Source organism: Acomys minous, assembly GCF_964271855.1.
Source record: "Acomys minous genome assembly, chromosome: 5".
Taxonomy (NCBI): Eukaryota; Metazoa; Chordata; class Mammalia; order Rodentia; family Muridae; genus Acomys; species Acomys minous.
In genome coordinates this window covers 7,427,501-7,441,680 of record NC_140494.1, presented here as the reverse complement: position 1 = coordinate 7,441,680, position 14,180 = coordinate 7,427,501, and the positions used below count along the sequence as shown (strand labels likewise).

The following is a 14,180-nucleotide window of genomic DNA, read 5'->3' as shown; positions in this document are numbered from 1 at the left end:
CCATTATATGGTTGAACCCAGAACCTTTGGAAGAGTAGCCAGCCAGTGCTCCTAACATCTGAGCTATCTCTCCAGCCCTGTAGCCAACTTTAAAGAAACTGTTATCAAAATTGATTATCAAAGAAAATACAACTATGTAAAATTATTAAAATGTCCCTCCTTTCCAACTACTTAGCTAGGCAATGCCAGATTATTTTGCCATACTTCAATCTGTACAACAGACTAAATACATAAGTAATACCTGAGCAATTAAAGGTGGCATGAAGTCTATTTGCAAAAACACAGTACAGGGGCTGGAGAGATGGCTCAGCGGTTAGGAGCACTGGCTGCTCTTCTAGAGGTCCTGAGTTCAATTCCCAGCAAACACATGGTGATTCACAGCCATCTATATAATGTGATCTGATGCCCTCTTCTGGGATGCAGGTGTAGATGCATATAGAGCACTCATACACATCAATAAATAATCTTGGAACATAAAATATGAATATAAAGTATGAGTCTCTCTAAGTTCAAAACAGGTGAAGATATGTTTGTTAACGCAATAAAGACCATGGTGACAGTTCAAGGAATACTTTCCTTCTAGAATCAACACACACAAACTGTTTCTAAGGTACCTGTAGTCCTCTATTAAACAAGGTGAAGAAATAGCCTACTTGCCTTTTTTGTTGTTGTTGTTATTTTTCATTATAGTCTTTCTGTGTAGCCTTGGCTGTCCTGGACTCTCTGTGCAGACCAGGTTGGCTTTGAACTCACGAGATCCACCTGCCTCTGCCTCCCGAGTGTTGGGATTAAAGGCGTGTGCCACCACCACCCAGCTGCCGGCTTGCTTTCTTTGTAAACACATTTTCACACATACACAAAAAAGCTATTCTCTTAGAAGGAAAAAAAAATCCCATTTTTTCCTAAATGAATCTATAAATACAATGAATAAGCTATTTAATGCAAACACAAACATCCCAATGAGATTTTCTTAGAAACTGAGATGACATCTGGATAGAGGAAAAATCCAGGGCTTTCCCTGACTCCCCAGAAGAAAATACCAAGGTACATTATGAAGCTACCATAACTAAAACAGTATGGTAACTGCTAAATAGGTCAAAGAGGAGTGTTTAGAACATGTCATAATCAAGGGATAATGGCCTATCCCAAATGTTTGACTTTCTTACTCACTAGGGAAGATTTAAAATTAAATGAAGCTGGGCAGTGGTGCACAGCTGTGACCCCAGCTCTCAGGAAGGCAGAGGCAGGTGGATCTCTGTGAGTTTGAGACCAGCCTGTTCTAGAAAGTGAGTCCAGGACAGCCAAGGATATACAGAGAAACCCTGTCTTGAAAACCCAAAATTAATTAATTAAATTTGATATTTTTCAATTATTAAATGGGTTAAGATGTTTAGAAAACATTGTTGCCGGGCGTGGTGGCACACACCTTTAATCCCAGCACTCGGGAGGCAGAGGTAGGCGGATCACTGTGTGTTCGAGGCCAGCCTGGTCTACAAGGTGAGTCCAGGATGGCCAAGGCTACACAGAGAGACCCTGTCTTGAAAAACAAAACAAAAAAAAAATTGTTACCATACAGTATTTCCTAGCAGAGTAATGAAAACCATACCTTTCACTTCCCCGCCAAACAAGATTTCTCTGTGTAGACCAGATCGGCCTTGAACTCCCAGAGATCCACCTGCCTTTGCCTCGTCCCAAGTGCTAGGATTAAAGGCCTGTGTTACCATGCCCCGCTTCAATTAACTTTTGGGAGGGGGGAGGACAAGGTTTTTCTGTGTAGTCCTGGCTGTCCTTGAACTCAGAGATCTATCGTCCTCTGTCTCCCAGTCGGTATTAGCTGTCCCCACCACCCTGAAAGCCATACCTAAGGTGAATGAAAATTTAACAGACTGCCTAGCATTCTCATAAGAATTGAATCTACAGAAACAGTACCAGCAGCACCCAAAGCCTGTTTATAATAGCTGGAGGGGGGACACACGCCCCCCCCAGCTCTACAGAATTGTTATAAGAAAATCTGAAATGTCTACTGCCTAGACACTAGGGCATGTCCAATATATTTGTGCTAAATATCTTTATCTTTCTTATCTAAAAGAATGTTATAGTCAGGAAATGTATTAGCAACACATTTCAAACATCATCTTCCTTAAAATAATAATGACTGACAAACACTTGGTTATCTTTTATTTTTTCTAACTTGGGCTCTCCTTTACTACAAGACAATTTTCCAGGAGGCGTAGTCTCTTACACCGTCAGGTGTGTGTGCTTTGTACTAAACCTCTTAAGATAGGATTTCCAACAATCCCAGATTTTAAAATACCACATATTCACCCGTTTTCCTTTTGCTTCTTTCTCAGTGGGAACAATGTGAGTCCTCAGGTCATTTGTATTATACAAGTTTAGGTAAGATTTTTATTAACTTTGCCATTCTAATTTTACCTTCAGAGAGAATACAGACGAGAGTAGGTTAAGTTAGGCACCTCCAATTGCTAAGTCACGATCAAGAGAAACTCAAGAAATTTCCAACTATCTGCAATTTCTACCAAGTGCTGGTGGGTACCGCCTTCTGACCAACTTCGTGGCCAATCTACTGCAACACTCCTTCAACGTTACTGCAGCCGACTGCTGTCTTCCATATGGGTAGGACCACTGATACGTAACAAATAAGTAAATAACATCACGTGTTGCCTTGGATGCTACCGAATGCAGCAACTTGACTGGAGGGCTTCCCGAAGAACCCTCGGAGAATGAGCTAGCCCAACCTCCATAAAGGGAAAACTTCAGTGCAGAATTATCACATTCCCTTGGGGGGGGGGAGGGAGAGGGGCTGCCCTGTGACAGGCGACACAAACAAGACGCTCTAGCTTAAGCCTTTTTTTTTTTTTTCTGCCTTAAGGCGCAGAGGCGAACTCGGAAGCCCTCCACGGGCTCGCACTGGCCCTGCCTTCTCCGCGCGCCCTGGGCGACAGAGCCATCTGTCCGGGGGTCCCGAGCGCCGCCCACCTCAGTCACCGCGGGTGCCCCTCACGCGCCGCGGGCGCCGCGCTCTTCCTTCCCGCCCCCTCCCCTGCCACGGGCGTCTGTGGAGGTGCTCGCCCCGACGCCCGTGGGAGCCGTTACCTGTCCCCGGCGCGGCCGCCTTCCCTGAGGAGTCGAGCTCACCGCTCAGTGTCTTTGCCATGCTTTCGCAGCGCGTCCCTTTCTCCTCCTGGCCCGTCGCCCTGCCGCGCCTCCCTCCCGGCCGCGCGCGCGCCTCGGGGTCCGCTGCCCCACTGGCCGCGAGCCGCCTCCTCACAAGCCGGACGCTGGGAAGCTGTCGACTCTCCGGCCGCCTCGGGGCACCAGCCGCCGGAAGTAAAACCTCGTGGCCAAGGAAAGAGGGAGGGGGCTCCAGAGACAGAAAGTGAAAACCCGAGCGCCGCGGCGGCGTAACAGACGGGAGCCAATCACAGGGGAGCACGCCAAGGCGCAGGCGCGACCGCCCGCGGCGTCCACGTTGCTCTCGCTTTTTCTTTCCTGCGCAGGCGCGTGGGGCCAGCGCTCACTCCGGATTGGACGGCAAGCCAGTTTCCCTGGCCGGAAATAGGAGCCGTATACCGGAAACGGAGATCCTCATCCAGGGCATAGTCTAGTGTGTTGTGGGTTACTCAAACCTTCTTTCCGGCTTTCCGTGTACCAGGTGCTGTAAATGTGACAGGGCAAGATAGCGCAGAGACTCCTCCATCTTGTACTCTTGCTGACCTCATTATTTCCCGAATGGAAAACCCTGTGGAAAATTACTCAACTGTATTCTAGGACCCGAGGCCAAGATGTCACAGCTAATTTAGCTTCTGTCAAACTGCTTGGTTGTGGAAAGCTCTTCCCGGCAGCTGCTGGGTCAGATACAGGTTGTAGTTTGGCCTTGATGTAAATGCTCGAGGCTGCACTTAAGTTTGAATACCTGAGTGGAGTCCCAGCTGGCTGGAGTAAAGGCTATCAGCTGACTATAAACTGAGCGGCCATCTTTGGTGACCCTGGTGATGGTCGGTTAGTCCGGCCCAAGTGCGACATTTCAGAAATCTCAAACTTAAGTTCATGGTGGGAGTTCCCCAGACCAACTCGAAGACTGCTATCTATGTGGAGAGTGTTTAGGTGACCATATAATTCAAGTCTATCCTCACTAGAGATAAGAATTGCCTAGAGAAGTGAAACAGTACCAAGCAAGTGACTTGGTGCCATGGGTTGAAATTTAGTCATTCAGGCTGGAGAGATGGCTCAGCAGTTACAAGCACTGGCTGCTCCAGAAGTCCTGAGTTCAATTCCTAGCAACCACATGATGGCTCACAACCATCTAAACTAGGATCTGATGTGTCTTTTGGCCTGCATGCAGGTGTACATGCAGATAAAGTAGTCATACATAAAATAAAATAAATCTTTAAAAAAATTTAGTCATTCAGTGGGATAGTACTTATGTCAAGTGCCATATTAAAAACTGGGATTTTGGCCATTGGCAAGGTTAAAAAAAAAAAGGCTCTACTCATAACAGTTCATTGTAGAGGTGAGTTAAATTATAAGCTACCATAATTATTTCAGGTAATGTGTTGTGAAAATGGATGAAATGCTAATAAGTGGAGTTGGTGGCTAGAGACTGGAACAGGAAAAGCAGAATGATAAAGATTCAATAAAAATGGGATGTTTGAAGTCCAAACGCAAAGATGTAAGTGACCAAACAAACCTTGGAGGTAGAGCTTTATGAGCAGAAAGAAAAACAAGTGTCCCCCACCCCCTACCGCTAAGGTGAAAATAAGTGTTTAATAATTCGATAAGACTGCTGTGAAAGTGAAAAGATAAGAAATACGGTGCCTAAGAGCCGAGTGGGCAGTCAGGAAAATGTCCTCTACACAAGCATGACTTCTATCTGCATGACTCCTGTGGGGTGGGGGTGGCCCAGTTCATACCACCAGCTCCGAGGAAGGGGAAGCAGGCAATTCCTGCCTAGTTTTCTTGTGACTCCAAGGCCAGACAGAGACCCTATGTTAAAAAAAATAATATGGACAGCCAGGTGGTGGGTGGTAGCACACGCCTTTAGTCCCAGCACTTGGGAAGCAGAGGTAGGCAGATCTCTGAGTTCAAGGCCAGCCTGGTGTATAGAGTGAGTTCCAAGACAGCCAAGGCTACACAGAGAAACACGGTGAAACCCTGTCTTGCAAAATCTGATGATGATGATGATGATGATGATGATGATGACAGGTACTAAGGAACAACACCCAAGGTTGACCCCTGATCTCCACACACATCACACACATGCACCCACACACAAACATGCACCTGCACACATCTATATACAGACAGAATAAAAGTAAATCAAACCTGGGCTAAGGATATAGCTCAATTACAGCACTCCTGCCTGCTGCTGGAAACCTAGCCAGTTACCCAGGACTGGTGATGTCATGGATCTTAGAGAACTATAACCACCTCTTCCCTATATGTGTAAGGGAAACTTCTCTTTGCAACTGATGGAAACCATTACAGAAAACCACAGCCAGTCAAAATTCAGAGATGTGAAGGCCAGTCTCAATGGATACAGCTATAATACAACTCCAACACCTAAAATTCAGGGACATGTAAAAGTAACTTGTATTCACCTGATTTGTCATCTCCGAGGCTTACTGCCTCCATCTGCCAACCTAGGCCTAGTCCTAGAAACCTCTAGCCTCCATACAATCTATTCTAGGCCTAGAATGTTTTCAGCCTCTGAGACTTACTGCTGAATAAGCTCACCCTTTCTTGTTCTTTCTGAACTCTGGCTGGCTGGTTCAATTCAGCTGTTCTGGCTCAAACTCCTCTCCAAACGGACTGATTCAAAACTGGCTTCTCAGCTTCTGACTGAATAGCTCTGCTTGGCCTCAAACAATAGCAATCTATTCCAATCTTCTGGCTCCTTCCCTTTCTTTCTCTGACTCCTTCTGCCTTCACCTGTGTCTATCTACTTCTCTCTTCAACCTTTCTCTGTAAACCTTTCCTAGTAAAAACTGCCTCTGAATTCCACAAACTGAACTGCCACCAACTCAACTCCACCGCACTTCCTTTCAACTCATTGACTCAACCAATCTGACTGAACAGAACTGACTAGAACTCAAAGACCTGCAAGCTTCTGTCACCTGGAATTTAAAGACATGTCTGTATTCCAGCTGGATCACACAGACCTACAAGGTTTTTGGATGTGATCTCTTGCCAGAGCAGCCATGTTCTGGATTAAAATCCCTCTACAGGGAACATTGTGGAAGAGTGGGTGGAAAGACTGTAGAGGTAACATGAGAGGAGGAAATACCAGGAGGCTCCAGCCTTACAGAAAGAATTACAGGTAACTAACGAAGACTAAAATCAGGAGGAATTGTTCTTTCCTGGAAAGAGAACACTAGGTGGTTATCCAGTAATAAAAATGGTCATCCCTGAAAACATACAAGCTACGTAGGTTGTATTTCTGTATTTAGGAGAGAGAGAGAGAGAGAGAGAGAGAGAGAGAGAGAGAGAGAGAGATTGTATATAACAATTAATGCAAAAAGGCAATGATTTTGGAGATGGTTTGGAAGGAGGAAAAGGAAGTGGAAAGTTGCATAATCATTAATGTACAAAAAAATTTTTTTTTAAGTTTTAAAAAAGAAAGCCTCCTTCTATTTCAAGCACAACATGGTGAGTTACAACCTTCTGTAACTCCAATCTCAAGGGATCTGATACCCTCTTCTGGCTTCCAAGGACACCAGGCACACAAGTGTGGAATATCCACATGTACAGGTAAATCAATTTTTGTTTGTTTGCTTTTTGTTTTTTTCAAGACAGGGTTTCTTTTGGCTGCCCTGGACACTCTTTGTAGAGCAGGCTGGCTTTGAACTCACAGAGATCTGCCTGTTCTGCATCCCTGAGAGATGGGATCACAGACATGGGTCACCACACCCAGTTTGGCAAATCAATTTTTTAAACAAACTTTTTGGTTTTTTGGTCACGTGACATAATCTCAAGAAGTGCCTACATCAAAATAAAACATATCAACAAAAATTTAGCTCTGTAGCAAAAATATAACTGTTGTGTAATTACTACATTATTGGAAAGTAAGAGAGATGGTAGACAGGTAGAGTCAACCTATTTTTCCTATTAAGTAAAACAGCGTGTGGTGCACACCATAATCCCAGCACTCTGGGAGACAGAGGCAGGTAAATCTCTGTGAGTTAGAGGACAGCCTGGTCTACAAAGTGAGAAGGCTATATAGAGAAACCTTGTCTTGAAAAACCAAAACCAAAAACCAAAAACCAAAAAAAGGGAAAGAAAAACAGCCTAGTATTAACTTAGTCATGAGTTTAGTACTCACTCTTATGCAAATCTGTAATGAAATGGAGCTGGACAAAGAGAAATGTAAAAGTGCAGCTGGAGGAGAAAAGGAGCACAAGGAAATGTTCTGTTGGAGCCAGTCCTGGGATCCAAGGAGACAAAAAGATGAAAGAAAGCCTGATCCTAAATGAAATAAAGGGAGTGGTGACTGCAGGGCAGGACCCCACCCAGCTAAGCTTCCAACTTGTGAAAGGAATTAAAGTGTTGGTTTCGGGGAGGAATCTGAGAAAACTTTACCTCCAGATACAGACGTTCGAAATGAAAGCTTTACTTTCTGAACTCAGGGAGGCGGCCAGTTCAGGACTTGAACCCCGTCCTTGAGGGGAATCTGTTTTGCACATTTAAAGGGTGAAAACCATAGAGCAAAGGGGACGAAGGTGGGCTGTAGCATTGTCTAATCCTATTTTGATATAAGGGCGTTTCCATCAATCAGGATAGGAGTAGGTCCCTGGGCCTGGGAACATGAACTGTTTGACCCTGCCAGCAAGATGGAGTTGTCCTTGAAATGTCTGTATTCAAACAACTGTTTCTTTACTTTTCTTCTGCTCCTTCTCCTCCTTTCTTCTCCTTCTTTCTTCTTCTCCTCCTCCTCCTCCTCTTCCTCCTCCACCTCCTCCTCTTTCTTTTGGTTTTCAGAGAAGGTTTCTCTGTGTAGCATTGGCTGTCCTGGATTTACATTGTAGACCAGGCTGGCCTTGAACTCATAGTGATCCACCTGCCTATGCCTCTGCCTCCCGAGTGCTGGGATTAAAGGCATATGCCACCACGCCCAGCAACAACTGTTTTTTATTTATTTATTTATTTATTTATTTATTTATTTTTACAAAAGAAGCTGTTCAGCTATTGGAAAGCCTCCAGCTCCACTAGGACCTGTGACTTTGAAGTTATTTTCTCCCTATGATTAAATGGAGTCTGAAAAATGAAATGGCAGTACTTTAGAATAAGGTGGTTTTTTTATTTTTTGTTTTTTGTTTTGTTTTGTGTTTTGCTCATTTGTGGAAGGATTGTAGGCTTTATCCCAGGTGAAGGCAGTCTTGGCCGGTCTTGGAAACACCACCAATACCCCGCTGAGATGGATGTCGTTGAAGACTGGGAGGAACCATCCAGGCTATTGTGTTTCTAATCGAACATCAATGGGAGGAGGGATCCAGGAGCAAGACCAGGAGAGAGAGACAGAGAGAGAGACAGACAGAGACAGAGAGACAGACAGAGAGACACAGAGAGACAGAGAGAGACAGAGACAGAGAGACAAAGAGGCAGAGAGGAGAGAAAGCTGCAGGTTCGGAGCACGAGCGCATGTGGATTGGGCAAAGGACCAGCGCACAGGCCAGAGACACCTGGGGATCCGTCCTGTGGAACAGATACTGTTCCACAGTATCTGTTTACTCTTGTTTCCCTTTAACCTTTTTTTCCCTCTAGTATTAGTCACTTGCCCCATCTGCCAGGGAGCTCCTTCTGACATAGCATTTCAGCCTCCTGGGTGGGGCAATGGAGGCTGTAGGCTCCTCTGTAACTACAGTATGATGTCCTTACCAGGGCCCAGGAAGGAGGAAAGGCTAAAGAGTAGGCAATGGGGCATTTATCAGAAGCATCTGATTAATCTGTCCAGCTGAAAGACAGGGGGCAATCACATTGGCTGGACTGGTTAACAGCAGCTTTCAGCAGCTTGCGGTCCCCAGGTGATCCCTGGATGGAGTCTGTCAGCCAAGTGAAAATTTGCTGAGACCAATATAGACTAGGGACAGAATTAACATTGCCTAGTAATAGGGGAAGGTGGAGAATCCCCAGACCAGGGGGAAAGTTCCGTTTTCAGGAACAGGCAGGTGTGCTTATCTGGAGTCCATTGGGCTTGTGGCAGGTGGATCCAATCATTCTGTGAAGTTTCTAAGAATCTTTGTAAGCTTACAAAAGGAGGCAAATTGGCTTGGAAAACAATTTAAAATTTGATTAATGTTAAAGCTCTGAACAGTCCTAATGTAATAGTACCTTAAATAATTTATCATCATTGACATTCTTATATGCTCTCACCTTCATAACTTGCATTTACCAACCTTACAACATCTCCTTAGACCCTCAGACATTTTCTTTTTTCTTTAAAAAAAAGATTTCTTTATATGAATACCTGTCTGTATGTACACCAGAAAGATTAACAGAGAGTATCAGAGCCCATTACAGACGGTTGCTGGGGATTGAACTCAGGGCCTTTGGAAGAGCAGCCAGTGTTCTTAACCGCTGAGCCATCACTCCAGCGCCCTCAGACATTTTCTTAACTCCTCTAACCTTCATAAGTTTTACACTTTTTCTATCTAATTATTCACCACAAGACATAAGTGGTTGATTACTGGGCACAGTCACTATAAAGTGAGTTCCTTTCAGATAAAGGGATAGCAAAAAGTCATTTCTTTCATTAGTCTAGTTTTCAAACCCATCAGAGACCTGAGAAAGATAAATTATAGCAGGAAGTATAATCCAAATGGCCTATGTAAGAATTAAAATGAGCAGGACTACACAGAGAAACCCTGTCTCAAAAAACAAAAAACAAACAAGAATTAAAGTGACAGAGGCTTGCCCAGTACCCAGATGGCCATCCCATTAAGCTCCAGTCATTTGGATGGCTCCATTGGAGACACAAGTCACAGGGCAGCCTCAGTCTTCACTGCCAGGCCTAGAAAATCTGAGAGACTTTTCTGTGGAAGAGGAACTTGGGAGATTGACCTTACTTCGTCTTAAGCAACCAGAGGCATCTCTAGTGTCTTGCTTGTCTATGGTTACGTCAGGGTCCTGGGAGTGGGTGAGGCATTGGGGCAGTCTTGCCCAGTGGTTAGCATTACCATAACTCAGGTGGAAGTGTTGGTGTCCCTATCTTCTTGGAGACTTTAGGGTTACAACTAGGATCTGAGGGTCTCTGTCATAGTAAGCTTTTTCATTAACCATTTAAATGCCATATCCAGCAGATCTCTGAAGTGCCTGGGGACTAGCTATCTATATCTAAGTAGACAAATGTTGTTTGTTTTTAGTTATTTACCTTTGTTTAGCCTTGAAAACATATACAGGAGGCCAAATAAATCCCATCTTGGTAATCAATCATGACCATAAGCACAGTCATCCTATTCCAAAGGTTACAATAATTCATGAGGCCGGGCATGGTGGTGCACACCTTTAATCCTAGCATTTGTGAGGCAGAGGCAGGCAGATCTCTGTGAGTTCGAGGTCAGCCTGGACAGCCAGAGCTATTACACAGAGAAACCCTGTCTCAAAAACAAACAAACAAACAAGTCAAAACCAAAAAACAAACAAACAAACAAAACATGAGTCAACCAAGAATCAAGACAATCAACTGGGGCTGGAGAGATGGCTGAGAGGTTAAGAGCACCATCTGCTCTTTCAGAGGTCCTGAGTTCAATTCCCAGCAACCACATGGTGGCTCACAACCACTTGTGGCGGGAAGGTGCACATGAGGGCAGAACACTGTATAAATAATAAATAAATCTTAAAAAAAAAATACAATCAACTGTATCCACCAACCATCTTCAACAGTCCATAATAAAATGACAATCACTGAACTGAAGCTCCTTCAGCATCAAGATCCCTAAATATAGAGACTAGGAGTTTTCTTCACCCCCGACATGACACATCAGCATAGAACATAACAATTCCCTCTATGAACCAGTTTACCAAAAAAAAGCTTTCCTTAACAATGCCAGTAAAAACAGAGAGGCCAAACACACACGTCCTTAAATCTGTCTCAGCCTGACTAGACGCCATGAACCAGCGATTATCATTTCATTTTCAATGTTGTAACCTTTTAATATATATTAAATTTTTTTCTTTATGGTAACATTAATTATAAAATAAATGCCCTATTTGCAGGCAATCCTAGGATATTTCTGTAAAAAGATTTTTTGACACCTCCCCCATAAAGGGTTGAGAAACTGTTTCAAGTTCCTTGTCAGACTGCCCAAAGTCACGTCTTTCAGAAACAGGTAGGAATTCTTTAGTCTCTGGAGTTTAGGTGGCGGTGTTATAAAGAAAGAAAATCCAAATCATTTGATTTTTACCAATATAACATAAAGATAATTTTTTTCCAGTTAGCTGTTATCATCTTTTCAAAGTCTTGCCCCAAAGGTACACTTTTGAAAATTCACATTTATCAGAAAAAAGCTTAGATGTGCCATGCTGCTTTAGCTTTCTATATCTGTGGCAACACTTAAGAGAACAACTGGAGTGGAGAAATTATTTTGGTCTATTATTTCAGAGGTTTCGACCCACGGCTTGTTGGCTTCATTTCCTTGAGCCCAAGGCAAGGCACAGTGTGGAGGAGGGGGCCCTGTTCACTTTGTAGTAGACAGAAAGCAAAGACACGGGAACCAGAAGCATCCAGGGTAGGATGGATCCCAGGGACAGTTCCCAGTGACTCACTTCTCCAGCTAAGCTCCAGCCCTGGCAGGCAAGTCCAGCCCATGGCCCTTGACTGCATGAAACCAAGCATAGCTATGAATGTGAGCCAACATAAAATAATAAACGTACACCGGACATTATGACTATTTGAGACTTGATTGCACGATTCTGGAGCATGAAGTCTATATGACATTGCTGTGTCACAGTGTGGAGAGGCTGGACATTCCTTTGGGTTTCTGTTGGGGGTTGGTCTGATGTATTTTGATGTTAATTAATAAAAAAGCCGTCACACAAGGGCAGGGCAAATGGGATAGGCGTGGCTAAGGTTCCAAGGCTGGGGACAAAGTGAGACTGGAGAAGAAGGAAGGCCACCATGGTTAGATGGAAGAGAAGCACATGGCTGGCGTGGATGGAGGATTTGGTCCAGATAAAGAACATTAACAAGTATACGAGATTATGGATGGGAGGTAGCTTGATAGAAATTACTAGAAGCAGATGGTATGGAATACCTTCCCCCCCCCCCCAAGTAGTTTAGGGGACTAACATTTGCCCTGCCCCAGGTAAACTAAGGCTATTTAAAAATATAACAGGTGCTGGGTGTGGTGGTGCACACCTTTAATCCCAGCACTTGAGAGGCAGAGGCAGGTGGATCGCTGTGAATTCGAGGCCAGCCTGGTCTACAAAGCGGGTCCAGGACAGCCAAGGCTACACAGAGAAACCCTGTCTTGGAAAACCAACCAACCAAACAAACAAAACAAACAAACAAACAAAAAAGGAAGCAAATGATTGCCTAAGAAACATACAGTAAGCATTTGTATAACATATGTACACATACATGTACATATTCATGTATGTTGTATGTGGCCTATACTCAGTTCTAAAGAATACTTTTCAGGGAAGAAATGTTGAGTTAAAATACAAACATTCAAACATAGCACATTGGCAAGAAGGAATACAGGATTCCATAGCAAATATATGGAAATAAAACCTACTACATCTGCTTAAAAATGCAGAAAGCTTGCAAGAAAACACGCGAGAAAGGGCTGGGAGAGGGCTCAGAGGGTACTGCGTGTGCTGCACCGTCTGTGAAGACCCGAGTTTGGATCCTCAGAACTCAATCTAAGGCTAGGCAGTGCAGCCATCTTGTCACCCACAGTCCCAGCACCCCTGCCCCTAGCTGTGAGGTGGAAGCAGAAGGCTCTCCGAAAGCTCACAGACTTGACATTCGCAGGGGTGAACAGGTGGCCCTGACTCAAACAAGGTGGGAGACAAGCACTGACAAGGAGGGTACCCTCTGACCTGCACACACATCCTGTCACTCACATGAACATGTATACTCAAGATTTGCATTATACAAAGAGAAAACAGAACAAGTAACTACAAGAGCCAAAATTTGATAGACAAATGGCCAAAAGAATGTAGTTACTTTTACTCAATGGCTTAGAATTTTATTTCAAGGCTTCTTCAGGAGTTTGGGTTCCCAAGAGATACCATTCAAGTTCTCCTAAAAAAATACAGTACTTGTGGTCCAACGTGCAGATGAAGTTTAAGGCTATCCAGGCATCCTTACCTCGGAGGAAGACTGCTAGTGATGTTTCCAACGATTCTGGTGTTTTCATGTTCAAGTCAGAATATATTTCTACGCTGAGGCTCTGTACAGGTCAAGGTGAGAGAATCTCCCAAGAGGCTGCAGCTACCTTTGGTAAGATTAAGTCTTCTGAAAGAAAAGAAAGAAGAGAAGAGGAGAAGAGAGGAGAGGAGAGGAGAGAAGAGAGAGAAGAGATGAATAATAAAAGTTCATTTACTGGTTGACTTCAAATCCTCTGGGAAGACTGGTTTCTTATTTCTGCCGGGCTGCACATGGCGCTCCAGCTCCCTTCTACTAAAAATGGTTAGTGAGACACTAGATTAAAATCGTCCACCAAGAAATGCGGTTTTCATGAACTAACGTCAACTGTTTTAACGTTATGATTTATTTTGAAAAATGGAAGAATCAGGCATTTTGATCACCACCTTCGGTGAAAAGCTCTTCTTGAGAGTTTAAGGCGTGACGAGACTGGCTACTTTGCTCACCCGGATCAGTGTAAACTACAGGATGCCAGTTTTGACAGGTAGGCACATTTTGCATGTGGGCACGCGTTATAAGAACTAAACACTTTGCATCTTTCACATACGGACACGTGGTTTAGGCTTTTCTTCTAAACACAGAACTTGTTAATGGGTTCGTATTCACACATGTGCAACGTGTCAACCCGAGCGCACATTTTGCACACTTCTGTTTTGCATGTTACATGTCTCTTTGGCGGAGACAGCGGAATGAGAACGTACAGGTGGCGCGCGGCGGATCAACAGAAACTACAACTCCCAGCGGTGGCGAAGGAAGCAGTCAGGCCCCTCCCAGCGGCCTGCGCTCCTGGGTAAGT

General features: G+C 44.2%; 1 protein-coding gene across 5 annotated transcripts in view; it reads right to left on the bottom strand.

Annotated features, from left to right (window-relative positions):
• Nucleotides 1-3,466, bottom strand: part of TASOR2 (transcription activation suppressor family member 2) — a gene marked incomplete at its 3' end in the record, with an annotated part of 49,641 nt that extends 46,175 nt beyond the window's left edge. For 2 of the 5 annotated variants that reach the window (XM_084783960.1, XM_084783964.1), the window contains exon 1: nt 3,115-3,466. Of the gene's footprint in view, nt 1-2,433; nt 2,700-3,114 lie in introns of those variants that run through there. The other 3 variants (XM_084783961.1, XM_084783965.1, XM_084783962.1) reach the window with 3 other exon arrangements.
• Nucleotides 3,467-14,180: the final 10,714 nt, after the last annotated feature.